At 45.1% G+C, this 14,893-nt stretch overlaps 1 protein-coding gene across 1 annotated transcript in view; it reads left to right on the top strand.

The window, feature by feature from the left end:
- The window catches only part of SENP8 (SUMO peptidase family member, NEDD8 specific), a 41,362-nt gene extending 29,988 nt beyond the window's left edge, over window positions 1-11,374 (top strand). The window contains exon 3 of the transcript XR_013827297.1: window positions 10,840-11,374. The gene's annotated coding sequence lies outside the window, so the exon portion shown is untranslated. The remainder of the gene's footprint in view (window positions 1-10,839) is intronic.
- The last annotated feature ends 3,519 nt before the right edge of the window (window positions 11,375-14,893 follow it).

The raw sequence follows: 14,893 nt of genomic DNA, 5'->3' as shown, positions 1-14,893 counted from the left end.
ATATATTTACAATTGTTATATTTTCTTCTTCGATTGATCCCTTGATCATTATGTAGTATCCTTCTTTGTCTCTTGTAACAGTCTTTATTTTAAAGTCTATTTTGGGACTTCCCTGGTGGTGTAGTGGTTGAGAGTCTGCCTGCCGATGCAGGGGACACAGGTTTGTGCCCCGTTCCAGGGAGATCCCACATGCCGCGGAGCGGCTGGGCCCGTGGGCCATGGCCACTGAGCCTGCGGTCCAGAGCCTGTGCTCCGCAACGGGAGAGGCCGCGGCAGTGAGAGGCCCACGTACCACCAATAAATAAATAAATAAATATAAAGTCTATTTTGGCTGATATAAGCATTGCTACTCTGGCTTTCTTTTGATTTCCATTTGTGTGGAATACCTTTTTCCTTCTCCTCACTTTCAGTCTGTATGTGTCTCTAGATCTGTGAGTCTTTTGTAGGCAGCATATATACGGGTCTTTTTTTATATCCATTCAGCCAGTCTGTGTTTTGGTTGGAGCATTTAGTCTGTTTATATTTAAGATAATTATCTTTTTTTTTTTTTTCTGCTATGTTGGGTCTTTTGTTGCTGCACATAGGCTTTCTCTAGTTGTGGTGAGCAGAGGCTACTTTTTGTTGCAGTGCCTGGGTTTCTCATTGCGGTGGCTTCTCTTGTTGTGGAGCATGGGCTCTAGGTGCATGGGCTTCAGTAGTTGTGGCACACGGGTTCAGTAGTTGTGGCTTGTGGGCTCTAGAGCGCAGGCTCAGTAGTTGTGGCGCACGGGCTTTGTTGCTCCGCGGCATGTGGGATCTTCTCAGACCAGGGCTCAAACCCATGACCCCTGCATTGGCAGGTGGATTCTTTTCTTTTTTTTTTTCTTTTGCAGTACGCGGGCCTCTCACTGTTGTGGCCTCTCCCATTGCGGATCACAGGCTCCAGACGTGCAGGCTCAGCGGCCATGGCTTATGGGCCCAACCGCTCCGCGGCATCTGGGATCTTCCCGGACCGGGGCACGAACCCACGTCCCTTGCATCAGCAGGCGGACTCTCAACCACTGCGCCACCAGGGAAGCCTGGCAGGTGGATTCTTAACCACTGCGCCGCCAGGGAAATCCTCGATATGTATGTTCTTAATGCCATTTTATTAATTGTTTTGAATTTGTTTTTGTAGGTCTTCCCCCCACCCTTTCTTCTTTTGTTCTCTATTTTGTGACTTGATGGCTATCTTTAGTGTTATATTTGGATTCCTTTTTCTTTTTTGGGGTGTATATCTAGTATAGATTTTTGGTTTGCCATTACCATGAGGTTTTTGTATAGCAGTGTATTATATACATGATTGTTTTAAATTGCTGATCTCTTAATTTCAAGTGCATTTAAAATACCCTGCATTTGTATTCACCCCTCACGATTACTGGTTTTGATATCATGTTTTACATCTAATTGTTTTGTGTATCCCTTAAATGCTTATTGTGGATACAGATGATTTTACTACTTTTGTCTTTTAACCTCCATACTGCCTTTGTGTGTGGATGATTTCCTACCTTTACTATATGTTTGCCTTTACCAGTGAGCTTTTTCATTCCATAATTTTCTTGTTCCTAAACATAGCCTTTTATTTTTCACCTAGATAGGTTCCTTTAACATGTGTTGTAAAGCTGGTTTGGTGGTGCTGAATTCTTTTAGCTTTTGCTTGTCTCTAAAGCTTTTGATTTCTCCATCAAATCTGAATGAGAGCCTTGCTGGGTAGAGTATTTTTGGTTGTAGGTTTTTCCTTTCATCACTTTAAGTATATCGTGCCACTCCCTTCTTGCCTGCAGAATTTTTGCTGTAAAATCAGCTTATAGCCTTACAGGAGTTCCCTCGTATATTGTTTGTTGCTTTTCCCTTGCTGCTTTTGTATTCTCTTTTTATCTTTAATTTTTGTAATGTTGATTAAAATGTGTCTTGGTTGTTCTCTTTGGGTTAATCCTGTGTGGGCCTCTGTGCTTCCTGGACTTAGGTGACTGTTTCCTTTCCCAGGTTAGGGAGGTTCTCCTTCTGGGACCCCTATAATGCAAATATTAGTGTGCCTGATGTTGTCCCAGAGGTCTCTTAAACTGTCCTCATTTCTTTTCATTCTTTTATCTTTTTTCTGTTTAACTGCAGTGATTTCCACCCTTCTGTCTTCCAGCTCACTAATCTGTTCTTCTGAATCCTTTAGTCTACTATTGATTCCTTCTAGTGTATTTTTCATTCCAGTTATTGTATTGTTCATCTCTGTTTGATTGTTCTTTATATTTTCTAACTCTTTGTTAAAAACTTCTAACTTCTCGCTCTGTGCATCCATTCTCCTCCCGAGTTCTTTGATCATCTTTAAGATCATTACTCTGAACTCTTTCTCAGGTAGATTGCCTATCTCCACTTCACTTAGTAGTTGTTCTGCAGTTTTATCTTGTTCCTTCACCTGGAACATATTTTTCTGCCACCTAATGTTGTCTCAGTTGCTGTTTGCATTTTATGTATGTCATAGGTTACCTACGTTTCTCAACCTTGGAGACATGACCCTCTGTAGGAGGCAGCCTGTGCATCCCCGCAGTGCATTCCTCTCTCATCACCCAGGCTATATGCTCTAGAGGTTCCCCCTAAGAGGGCTGCATGGGTCCTTCTGTGTAGCGGGCTGACTGTATGGGCTGTCTGGTAGGCTTGGTTAGCCTCTAGTCTGGTTGGTTAATGGGCCCTACTTTGCGCGGATTCTGCTGTATGTTGTTTAGCAGGGCCTGGTCCTGAGGTCGCTGGTTACGGAATCCTAGGGAGCCCCAGGGCTAGTGCTGTCTCGCTGGTAGGTAGTGTCAGGGTCCTGAAGACTCTGGGGCTGTTGCCCACCTACTGGCAGGTGAAACCAGATCCTGGGGTTGGTGCTGGGCTTCTGGCAGGCAGAGCTGGTTCCTGAAGTCTGGCTGCAGGGCCCAGGGATCCCAGATCTCATTTCAGATCATTGGTGGGAGAGGGCCAGTTCCTGACACAGTTGGGTATGGGGTCTGGAGTGTCCCGAAGGTTGCGTTGCCCTGCTGGTGGGCAAAGGCAGGGCCCAGCCGGTCCCAGGGTAGGGTCTGGCCTGTGTTTCAGGATCATAATTTTCTTGCTTCTGATGTCTGCTCCCCGGTGGGTGAAACTGGTCTAGAGGCTTGTGCAAGCTTTCCTGGTGGGAGGTGCTGGTGCCTGTCCACTGGTTTGTGGAGCTGGGTCTTGGCCCTCTGGTGGGCTAGGCCATGACTAGGGGAGTGTCTAGAGGTGGCTGTGATCTCTTTAGTCTTTAGGCCACCTGTCTGCCAATGGGTGGGGCTGTGTCCCCACCCAGTTAGTTGTTTGGCCTGAGTCATCCTAGCACTAGAGCCTACAGGCTATTGAGTGGGGCCAGGGCTTGGCACTAATGAGCCAATATGGCAGCTGCCGGGAGTGTTCTTGAGGTTGAATGTTCCCCAATACGTCTGCCACCAGTGTCTGTGTCCCCAGGGTGAGCCACAGCCACCCTCCCACCTCTCCAGGAGACTCTAAGACCAAGAGGTAGGTCTGGCCCAGGCTCCTATCAAATTACTGCTTTTGCCTTGGGTCCCAGTATGCATGAGATTTTGCGTGCCCCCTTTAAGAGTGAAGTCTCTGTTTCCCCTAGTACTGTGGGGCTCCTGTAATTAAGCCCCACTGGCCTTCAAAGCCAAATGCTCTGGGGGCTCATCTTCCCGGTGCCAGACTCCCAGGCTGAGCAGCCTGATGTGGAGCTCAGAATTCTCACTCCTGTAGCAGAACCTCTGCAGTATAATTATTCTCCAATCTGTGGGTCTTCTACCCAGGGGGTATGGAATTTAATTATATCACGAGTCCACACCTCCTCCCCTACTCATTGTGGTTCCTTCTTTATGTCTTTAGTTGTAGAAAATCTTTTCTGGTAGGTTCCAGTATTTTTTCATCAATGGTTGTTCTGTAGATAGTTGTGATTTTGTTGTGCTTGTGAGAGGAGGTGAGCTCAGGGTCTTTCTACTCCACCATCTTGGTTGTTTTCCTTATTATTCTGATTTTATAGATAAGAAACAAACTTAGTGGAGCTCAGTCACATGATTTCAAGTGACAGGGCCATGACTCAAGTGCAGGGCCTCCATCTCCCCTTCTCACAGTCTTTCCACTTGTACCTTTCTCCCTCTTCCAGAAAATGATAGCAAAAACTCCTTGCTTGAACATTTTAAATGTAATCTTGCCTCACTTTATAAATGTCCTAAATTCAGCAAGTATATTACAGAAACCAATAGTGAGAAACTGTCATCTCAATTAACTGCTAGGTAACAAAATGTATATAATAACTGGCTTTGTTTTATATATTAGATCATATTTGGATCAGCTCCTGACATCAATGTACTGACCTAAAGCATTTTAAAAGCTCTACATTGTACTTCCTTTCAGATTTCATGTATATGAAAGATGGGAAGTAGAACAAGAGCAGCAGCCTGGGGAAAACTCATACAAAAGAAAGGACTTAAAGGAATTGAGTCAAATAAATGGTACTAAGCAAAGGTGGTACACTGTACAAAACTGGGGAAATTGGTCACTAAGTTCCAAAATGAAGCAAGTGAAACTCCACCAAGGAAAAAATCAAGTGCCAGATGCATTTAAATTAAGTCTTCTTGTGTAAGGAAAACATACGTGTCAGAGTGTCAAAGGAGGAGGTAGCCAACTAGAGTGTTAGTACTAGGGAAGAGTTACCATTACTCAGGAAAAAATTCATCTCGGATCCTGCAGTTTGGGATAAAAGCCAGAAGAATTACTGCCTGGCTCTTTTCCCTCCATGTACCAAAACAGAGCAACCTGTATTTAGAAGAAAACCTGTCCCCCACGACGCAGGCTAGGACAAGTTTCTCTGCCCTTGGCCATGCTTCCCTTGCCAGCTCACACTCTAGCTCTCCACAGCTACTGCCTCAGTCTTCGTTCCACAAACCTGTGAAGCCCTCACCTCCTCCCACACTCTCCAACTTCAGAGAGAAAATAGGAACTGTCATGAACTTCAACTTTCCTGACACCAAATCTACAAATCTAACTATATCTATACCCACCTTTGAGCCTTCCTCACGCCTATCGCATTGACCCTCATAGCTATGGCTAATGCCTTCACCTGTGCACAGGGATTTTTATGCAGACAGTTCCTTCACACACAGCAGCAGCAGCAGCAGGACCCTCTCTCTACTGGCTCTTTTCCATCAGCATTTAGATGTACATATGTATTAAATCTCCCCATCTTTAAAAATAAATAAAAGCATGACCTCATGTCTCTCTCTAGATATTGACCTTTTGCTTTCTTCCTCTTTACAGCCAGATCTAAAGTGTCAGTTTCTCACCTCCTGCCCACTTCTCAACCCACGGTAATCTAGACTCTGTGCCCACCACTCTACAAAAAATTCTCAACAAGAGCACTAATGGTTCTCATTTTACTAGTCCTCCTAGCAACATTAAACCCTCCTTTTCAAACAACTCTTCCTTTAATTGATGTGATACCTAGTTTTTCTAGTACTTCCTTGACCACTCTTTCTTACTTGCCAGTTTCTTGTCTATTTGCTGCAGATTCTCAGGTTTTTGTTCCCAAATCCCTTTTCTCATTCTGTACACACTTCCTAGGCTCTCCCATCCTTTCCCCAGGCCAGTGATAGATTTGGGCATATCAGACCTATACTTCTTTCCTGACCTCTGCCAAACTTCTACCTGAATATCCATTTACCAGCCTACATCTTCCCTTGGATATTTCACAGGCAACTCAAACCCAACAAATCCCAAAGCTCAACTCATCTTTCCCCATCAAATCTGCTCTATCAGTATTTCTACCTCAGGAAATGGCACCACTGCCCCACCCAATTCTAGCCAGAAATCTAGGAGTCATCCTTTACTTGTCTCTCTCTCACACACACTTCACATTTCCCAATCTCCTAGTCGTGTTGATTCTACATCTTGAATATCCTTAACTCCATGGATTTCTCTCACCAATGCCACCACTGTCATCCGGGCAACCATCATCTCTCATCTGGACTGCCACAATATCTTGTAAAGTAGTCCTCCAGTATTCACACATATTGTCCATCCCCCAGTCGGTTTCATATCCTGCCAATATCTTTAATAAAGCTCTGCACAATCTGGCCTCTTCCTGCTTCTCTTGCCTCTCTATGAGCTAGATCCCTCTTGCCCTATTTTATTGTTCCCCAACTCTGCAGACCTTCTTTTAGTTCCTCCAGCAGAGCACATTCTTTTCTCCCCTTAAAGCCTTCCTACTTGCTGTTCTCTCCCCCTCTAACTCTCCAGCACTCTTCATCAGGGAAATTCCTATGGAATCTCTTCCTCAGGGAAATCTTCCCTGATGCACCAGACTAATTTGCTTTCCTTGTTAAACAATACCCTAGAATCATGAACCCTTCCAGTGTGCCCAAATCACCTATAATTTTTGGTGGTGTAAAATTATAGGTGATTTATAGTGGCAAGATTTTCCAGTCTTGCCACTAAACTAGAAGCCCTGGAGGCCAGGGACGATGTCTCATCACCACTGAATCCATGCTGCTTAGTATAGTGCCTGGCGCATAGACACTGGTTATTATTCGTTGAATAACTAAATACAAATATAGAAGCAATTTATCCAAAAAAAGCCCATCTTTCCATGGTATTAAAGCAGAAATCAAAATGCCCTGTTAATCAGCGTAACTTTTCAGGCTTGCATAATACCAAGCTATTGTTGGGGGAGGGTTTGACAAACTTAAGCAACCTGACAGAGAACAAGGAACTCGCTAAACATGTAACTCTAACCATGGACATCTCTTCAACTTATCTGCTGATTTTTTAGAGATTTTCACATTTTACATAGTTATAATCCATGCATAAGCACTATTTTAATTCTGCTTTTTACAAATTTCCTCCCTTAATCATTGTCTACTTGTTATGTTTAATGGTAACCTGGGGTTACAACAGGTTAATAGGTCATAACTTTCATAGTCGTTTCCTCCCCAAAGTTAGGTTTTTTTTTTTTTGGTTAGTTCCGATGTTGTTATGAATGGCATTGCTGCAAACACTCTTCATAAACAACTTTTTCATTCCAAATTATCTCCTTGAGGAATACAAAAGTGGAGTTGAGACATCAAAGCATATGAGCAATTTATTTCCCTTCATATAGATATCCAGAGAGTTCTCAAAAGAGAATCAATGTGCAAGTACCATTAATAATGTATAATAAAAACCTATGTTTAGGGCTTCCCTGGTGGCGCAGTGGTTGAGAGTCTGCCTGCCAATGCAGGGGACACGGGTTCGTGCCCCTGTCCGGGAAGATCCTACATGCCGCGGAGCGGCTGGGCCCGTGAGCCATGGCCACTGAGCCTGCGTGTCCAGAGCCTGTGCTCCACAATGGGAGAGGCCACAACAGTGAGAGGCCCGCGTACCGCAAAAAAAAAAAAAAAAAAAAAATCTATGTTTAATTCTGTGTAGCCATACCAACACTGGGTTTTATACTTATTTAAGTTTAAATTTTCTTGAAGTTTAATAGATAATAACTAACATTTATTGAGCTCTTTCTATGTGTCAGGGACTTATAAGGATTTGATGTAAATTTCCAACTTAATAATAACCATAAAGCTCTAACGTAGATGCTACTACTCTCCCCCTTTTAGAGATGAGAAGACTAAAGCTTAGAGTTGCCCAAGTGAATTAATGAGGTTTAAATGTAGATGTGCTGATTCCAGAACCTCTGCTCTTAACCACTGTGATACACTGCTGTATGGTTTGTTAGTGGTAATGCTTTTTTTTCTGTTTTATTTACCCAAAAGGAAAAACTACTATTAAAAACAAAAACTGAATGTAGCTTTTCTGACTTCAGGAGTGTCGCATAATTTATTGCTAGAGAGCTTGTTGTTTTGTTGAAGTAAATATCTTGATGGACCTTTTTGGTTGAGAAAGGTCAACTCTCTGGGTTTAGCCTAAGTGGGCCAGGAGGATACAAAGAGAGATCAGTTACTCCAAATAATAAGATGAAAGAAATCTGAATTTTCATTGGATGCCCTAGAAAAAGAGAATGAGGCCTAGGAAAGAAAGTAGAGGGAGGTTGGTAAAAAGAACTGAGATGGGATACATGCCAGAAACACGGCAGGAGGCAGGGGCCTACTGGAGGACATGGCTGGTGAGAAGTTTCCTGAGAGAATGGCTGTCACATTGCTATAAGCAGTCATGTGTGCACTGAATTTGAAGTTTTCGGCTTTGTGCCATAGCCTTCCATTAACTCTAAATCTTTCATGCAATTTGGATACATCTGATTATCTTGGTGGTGGATCATTTGGAGGAATGAAGGATGAGGAGTGGCACATCATGGGCGAGAAGGCAATAGCTAAAGGAACAGGAGACAGTAGACAAGCAGACTGCATAGTGGTCTAACCCAGGAGACACAGAAGCAACCTTGGAAACTCTTGCAGAAATTGAGTCTCAGGACTGACCATAGTGGTTGGAAATGGGGCTCGGGCCATTTTTGTACTGAAAGAATAACCCTAAACATTAAATTGTTTGGAGTTGTCCAGGTTAGAAACTTCTGGGTTATAGTCAGGTGGAAAAGAAATTTTGTTGAGCCACAGTAAAAGAAATGTGGTTTATTAGCAGCATTTGTCAGTCTCCTCCTTGCCGTATGGGAATTACCTTCCAGAACACCAGACTCTTCTGGGTTTCCTTGTGCTTTATCAGGCACTCATCAGTTTCCTTTGCTAGTTCCTCCTTTTCTTCCTGATCTCTTGATCACAGTGTGCCACAGGGCTCAGTCATCCATACTTTCCTCTATCAACGGACACTCAGTCCTTGGTGATCTCATCCAGTCTCTTGCTACTACATACCGTCCATCTGTTGACAGTTCCCAGATTTGTATTTCCTAGACTTCTCTCCTGAACTCCAGACACATATATCTATTGCCCACTTGACATCCCCACTTATACGTCTAAAACTCATCTCAAACTTTACATGTTCAATGGTACATTTCTGATCGTCCTCCCAAAAAATACACCACTCATGGCTTTCTTCATCTCAGTTGATGGCAGCTCTGTCCATCCTCTCAAGCCATAAAACATGAGTCATCCTTTATGACTCTTTTTCTGTTATCCTCCATCTCTAATTTGACAGGAAATTCTGTTGTTTTTACCATCAGAATATATCCAGAATCTGCCCATTTCCACCATCTCTGCTTCTACCACCTGAGTCAGAGCCTCTGTCATCTCTCAACACAATCACCCCAAAGTCTCCTAACTGACCTCCCTGCTTCCACCTTTGCCTGCCTCACAGCCAACGAAGATCCTTTTAAAGTCTATATAATTAAAGCGTATTATTCACTCCTTTGTCTCTCATTTCATTCAGAGTAAAAGCCAAAGTTCTTACGGTGGTCTTATCTGATCTTCACTGATTCCTGCTTTAGAGAAAGATACATCTTGGTAAATCATAGTTCTTCGTTGCAGGCCAGGCTGTATCCATCCACTCTACCAACTGCCAAAAACAAAATGTTAAAAAGGTGAATGCAAGCCTAGCAAAATTACAGATCAGTAGCTTTTCTGCCTGTGGACAGATTGGACATTCCTTATTCAAAGCAGTGGTTGAGTAAGATGTGACTTGGGGGTGAGCGGGTAGAGAGAGAAATCCTGATATCAGCCACTTTCTTGCTAATGAGCACATTATCTGTAGTTTTGGTGTATCCTCTAGAGGTTTCTAATATGCAGAATGATCTACTTCTGAGCCTCTTTAGGCCATTAAGTTTAGGCCATTAAGTTCTTTGGCATTGATGACGAATTTCCTGTGGCAAGGAAATCATTTTTACTTTTGTCAGCTATTCTAAAAGTCAGTAGATTGATGCAGTTGGTTCTGAAAATACCTGCCAACATTCTGAGGTCCAAGCCCTTACCTCCTGCCTTCTGGACTAATGATTCTCAATCATGGGCCACTGTGTCCCCCAGGGGACATTTGGCAATGTCTGGAGATGTTTTTGGTTGTCACAGCTAAGGGTGGGAGGTGCTGCTGGCATCAGGTGGGCCAAGGATGTGGCCGAGCACCCACCAATGCACAGGACAAACCCCCCATAACAAAGGATTACGCAGCCCAAAATGGCAGTAGTGCTGAGGTTGAGAAACCGCCATCTAGACTATTCTGGCGGACTTTTAATCTACCTTGTGCCCCGTTGCCAAACCAGCATTCCTAAACCATCACGTTTATCCATCACTCCTAAGTTCCAGTAGCCCCCATAGCTCTTCATTGCCTGAAAGATCAAGTCTCTCCTTCTCATCCTGGCGTTTAGATCCTGAGGTGTTTTGCACACTTAACGTATCCATTCCCTAGCAGGGACTCTGCTTCCCCTAAGCTTTCATTGGCACCATCCTTCGCACTACCATCCTTTTACTGACGTTAACCCCCCAAACACAACCGGTGAGGACCCTCCCCACAGCTCTCCTCTGATCCAACTCTTACCCTCTGAAGTCCACACGTGTGGCACACCCCTTGCCACTGAGTCAGTCTATGCCACTCCCTTCTGTACATATCAGGGCTCACATGTCTACACTGTTATACAGCTATTCCCTCTATCTTGTCTCCTCAATAAACTCTTTGAAGGGGTCCGTATTGTATTTCTGGCCTATCGATCTCAGTTTCCACAGCGTAAGGTGTGAAAACCATATTGTCGTATTGAGAGTTCCTTGTTGTGAGAGTCAAATGAGCATAAAAAGTACCTTGCATAGGGCCTGGTACCCAGTTTATTGCTCAGAAAATTACAGAATCATAGTATCTATAGAAGCATACATGCAGGAGTCCATAGCAAGTGCTTAATAAATCTTTTAAATGTAATTACAGACTGGAGAGAGCATGCATTCAGACCAGCCTGGTATTTGGAACTAACAGCAAAGAAAAACTTCCATCAGAAATCCTACACCAATTAACACTCCTTCATGCTAGAGTGAATCCAGGAGCAGTGGGTGTCACATTTTCCCAAAGTGGAGCCTAAGCCAACCTTTCTGCATTTAACAAGTTAATGAACAGCTTGTGAGTAACACTTTGCCCACTCTGGCCCAATTTAGAAGGCTGCCAAAAGGATAAGATGTCAATATGCCACTCTCTGCTTTGCCGCGGTGCCAGCTGCATCCTGCCTAAGTGCTTCTGCCCTCAGCCACTGGAGAGCACGATGTCCTTAGAGAAGGCGGCACCAGTAGGATGAGGCTGCAGCGCGGGCCTGGCCTTTCCCCAGGCGGAAGAGAGCCTTGTCTCAGATCCTCTGAGAGAAGTGAGTGGGGCATGGTATTCTGAGCAGCCCAGGTTTGGCTTTGGGCCAGGCACTGAGTGGCAAACAAGAAGGAACACATTCCGGGAAGGCAAGGAGCCCTGCCAACGCGAAGGAGGACCAGCCAGCAGGGCCTGCTGGGCGCCAGGTGCTCCTTGGCTCTGTGGAGGTCAGGCACACAGAGGATAAACTCGGGTTTCTCTGGATTATCGTTTCAGAGGCTTAAACGCCTCCCTCCCCCTCACTTTCATGGGCAAAGCGTATGTAGCCATGTAACCGTTAAATTTGAATCCTCTCTGCTCTGGGGTCCAGCCCCTTATCTCTAAATGAAGGGAGGAGGAGAAAGAGTGAAATCACACCTTGCAGAATCCAGGTTTCTGCAATTCTGTGCCCTGGGTAAGAGAAGATACTACTGACAACAAGGGCAGAGCCGGGGAAAGCCTGGGGTTTCTGTGCCCCTGTTGGAAGCTGAGCTCCCCACTCACCCCCAGAGCCCACACCACACACACACCACACACACACACCACACACACACACCACACACATACCCCCCACACACCACACACACCACGCACGCACCACACATACCACACACACACCACACACACACACACCACACACACACCACGCATGCACCACACACACACACACCCCACACCACACACACCCACACCACACACACCCACACCACACACACACCACACTTGTTCTTCACACCAGCCACTTCTGCCTTCTGACTGACCAGACCTCAGGAGATCTTCAGAGTCCTTGGGAATGCTTTCCTCTCATAATCACCTCAGGCCTTTCCCCTGGGGTATGATAGAAGAGGGGAGAGGAGAGAAAGAACCAAAGGGCACCGGGGAGAAATGGCCTTGGGAGCCTGCCCAGCTTCCCTTCTGCCACTGCCAGGGCCTGGGGACAGCGGGCGGGGGGCGGTGGGGGGGGCCCTTTGAGAAAGAAGAGCGAAGTCTGTCCCTCACTGCCTTGGCTCCAGTTCCTGCTGGACTTTGCTGCCACCTAGTGGCCCAGTGGCATCTCACCTCCCCCCCACCCCCACCCCCACCCCCCCAGATTGAGATCTGCCTAGGGATCTGGCCTGTCCCAGCCTGAGGCTGACAGGAGAGCCTTCTCTGAAAAGCTTCTCTGCCCTAGGATGCCCTGATTCTGCAGTGCAGCCGCTAGGAGAGAGGAGCAGCACAGGGTCACCACCTCACCTAGCTCGATAGGTGTCCTAACGGCATGGCCACCAGGTGAGAGGGCCAGGGCTGGCTGGGTGGGCGCCTGGGAGTGGGGGCAGTTTCTTACTCCCAGGATGTCTCTGGTGAGATGCAGTTCTCCCAGAGCCCCCCTCACTCCTGAATGCCTTTTTCACGAGAACTTCTGCCCACTCTCACGACTCTCCCTCATCTGGCTAAAGCCCATGTTGCAAACTGAGGCTCCCACATAAAATATATATACCTCCGTTTCTCCAAGTTTAGGGCTGTTGTTTCTCCCTTATAAAGTTAGCTCAACTTAAAAAATATGATATGCCCTCGCTGTGATGCTGCTGCTATGAACCACTCCCTGGGAATAGTGAAAAGGAGGTGTGTGATAGTATGTAGAAATTCAGCCATATTTTTCTGCATATTACATCCACGTGTTTATTTCCTCTAGCAAAAGAAAGCACTTGGTTTCAGTAACCACTGATTCTGCCAGCTCCAAACTTTCAGACCTGAGCTGCAGTACCCAGGGAATGTATAAAATTCAAATTCCCTTCTCCTGCCTACCTCTCCAACCTCTTATTTTTTTTATTGTGGCAAAATACATATAAAATTTATCATCTTAATCTTTTTTTAATTTATTTTTGGCTGTGTTGGGTCTTCGTTGCTGTGCGCGGGCTTTCTCTAGTTGTGGCGAGTGGGGGCTACTCTTCGTTGCGGTGCGCAGACTTCTCACTGCGGTGGCTTCTCTTGTGGAGCACGGGCTCTAGGTGTGTGGGCTCAGTAGTTGTGGCACGCAGGCTCAGTAGTTGTGGCTCACGGGCTGTAGAGCGCAGGCTCAGTAGTTGTGATGCACGGGCTTAGTTGCTCCGCGGCATGTGGGATCTTCCTGGACCAGGGCTCGAACCCGTGTCCCCTTCATTGGCAGGCAGATTCTTAACCACTGCGCCACCAGGGAAGCCTTATCATCTTAATCATTTTTAAGTGTATAGTTCCAGTGTGAGGTACATTCACATTATTGTCCAACAATCATCACCATCTCCAGAACTCTGTTTATCTTGCAAAACTGAAACTGTACACATTAAACAATAACTCCCATTTCCCTTCCCCATAGCTCCTGGCAACCACCATTCTGCTTTCTGTTTCTATGAATCTGACTACCATAGGTACCTCATATATGTAGAGTCATACAGCATTTGTCTTTTAGTGACTGGCTCACTTCACTTAGCATAATGTCTTCAAGGTTTATCCATGTTGTAGCATATGTCAAGACTTTCTTTCTTTTGAAGGTTGAATAATATTCCATTGCATGTATACACCAAATTTTGTTTATCCATTCACCTCTCGATAGATACTTGGGTTGCTTCCACCTTTTGGCTGATTGTGACTGACACTGCTATGAACATGGGTGTACAGATAGCTCTTCAAGCCCTTATTTTCCATTCTTGTGGGCGTATACGCAGAATTGGAATTACTGGATCATGTGGTAATCATTTTTAATTTTTTGAAGAACTGCCATACTGTTTTCCACAGTGGCTGCACCATTTTACATTCCTACCAATAGTGCATAAGGGTTCCAATTTCTCCACATCCTCAGTAACACTTTTGTTTTCCATTTCTTTGATAGTAGCCATCCTAATGGATATGAAGTGGTATCTAATTGTGGTTTTGATTTGCATTTCCCTAATGACCAGTGATGTTGAAATATCTATTCAAGTCCTTTACCGACTTTTAAACAGGTTGTTTTGTTGTTGCTGAGTTGCCCTTTCCAACCTCTTTTCATGTCACTCTCCCACTGACTAGTATCCTAGATTCGTGCAGATGGTCTCTCTGTTCCACAGAGACATATGTGTTCTTTCCTACCTTTCACAGTTGCCGACCCTTTTCCCAGTTCCTTCCATGACTGGCTCCTCATCCTTTAAGCACCAGCTTAAATCTCACTTCAGAGAACATTTCTTGACCACCCATCCAAAGCCACCTCCCTGTTTACTGTATCTTGTATCACTGTTTCTTTCCTTCATGGAACTTAACCACAATCTGGAATTACCTTGTTTGTTCACGATTTACTTGGAACTTATGTTTACGTGGAATGCAAGTGCCATGGGGGATGCAGAGATATTGCCTGACATGTTCACTGCTCTATCCTCAGTGCCTAGCTTAGTACCAGCTCATAGTCTGGGCTCAGCATTTACTGAACGAACGAATCACTACTAGAGGGGGCCTCCCAGACAGAAAGTAAGGTGACGTGGCCCAAATTGGAATTTAACCTCCATAATCTAGGCTTGATGTCATAGAAAAGGACACAGGGGTTTTCTAGCTCTGAGTTCCAGACTTTAATTCCTGAGTCAGGAGCACAGTACTAGTTGAACCAGGGACACTGCTTTGGAGTTGCCCAGGAGAAACAGGGAAGCATTCTCAGTGTCCATCCAAC

The sequence above is a fragment of the Stenella coeruleoalba genome, assembly GCF_951394435.1.
Source record: "Stenella coeruleoalba genome assembly, chromosome: 2".
Taxonomy (NCBI): domain Eukaryota; kingdom Metazoa; phylum Chordata; class Mammalia; order Artiodactyla; family Delphinidae; genus Stenella; species Stenella coeruleoalba.
Note: the sequence above shows the minus strand (reverse complement) of the source record. Positions and strands in the feature narration are given on the sequence as shown.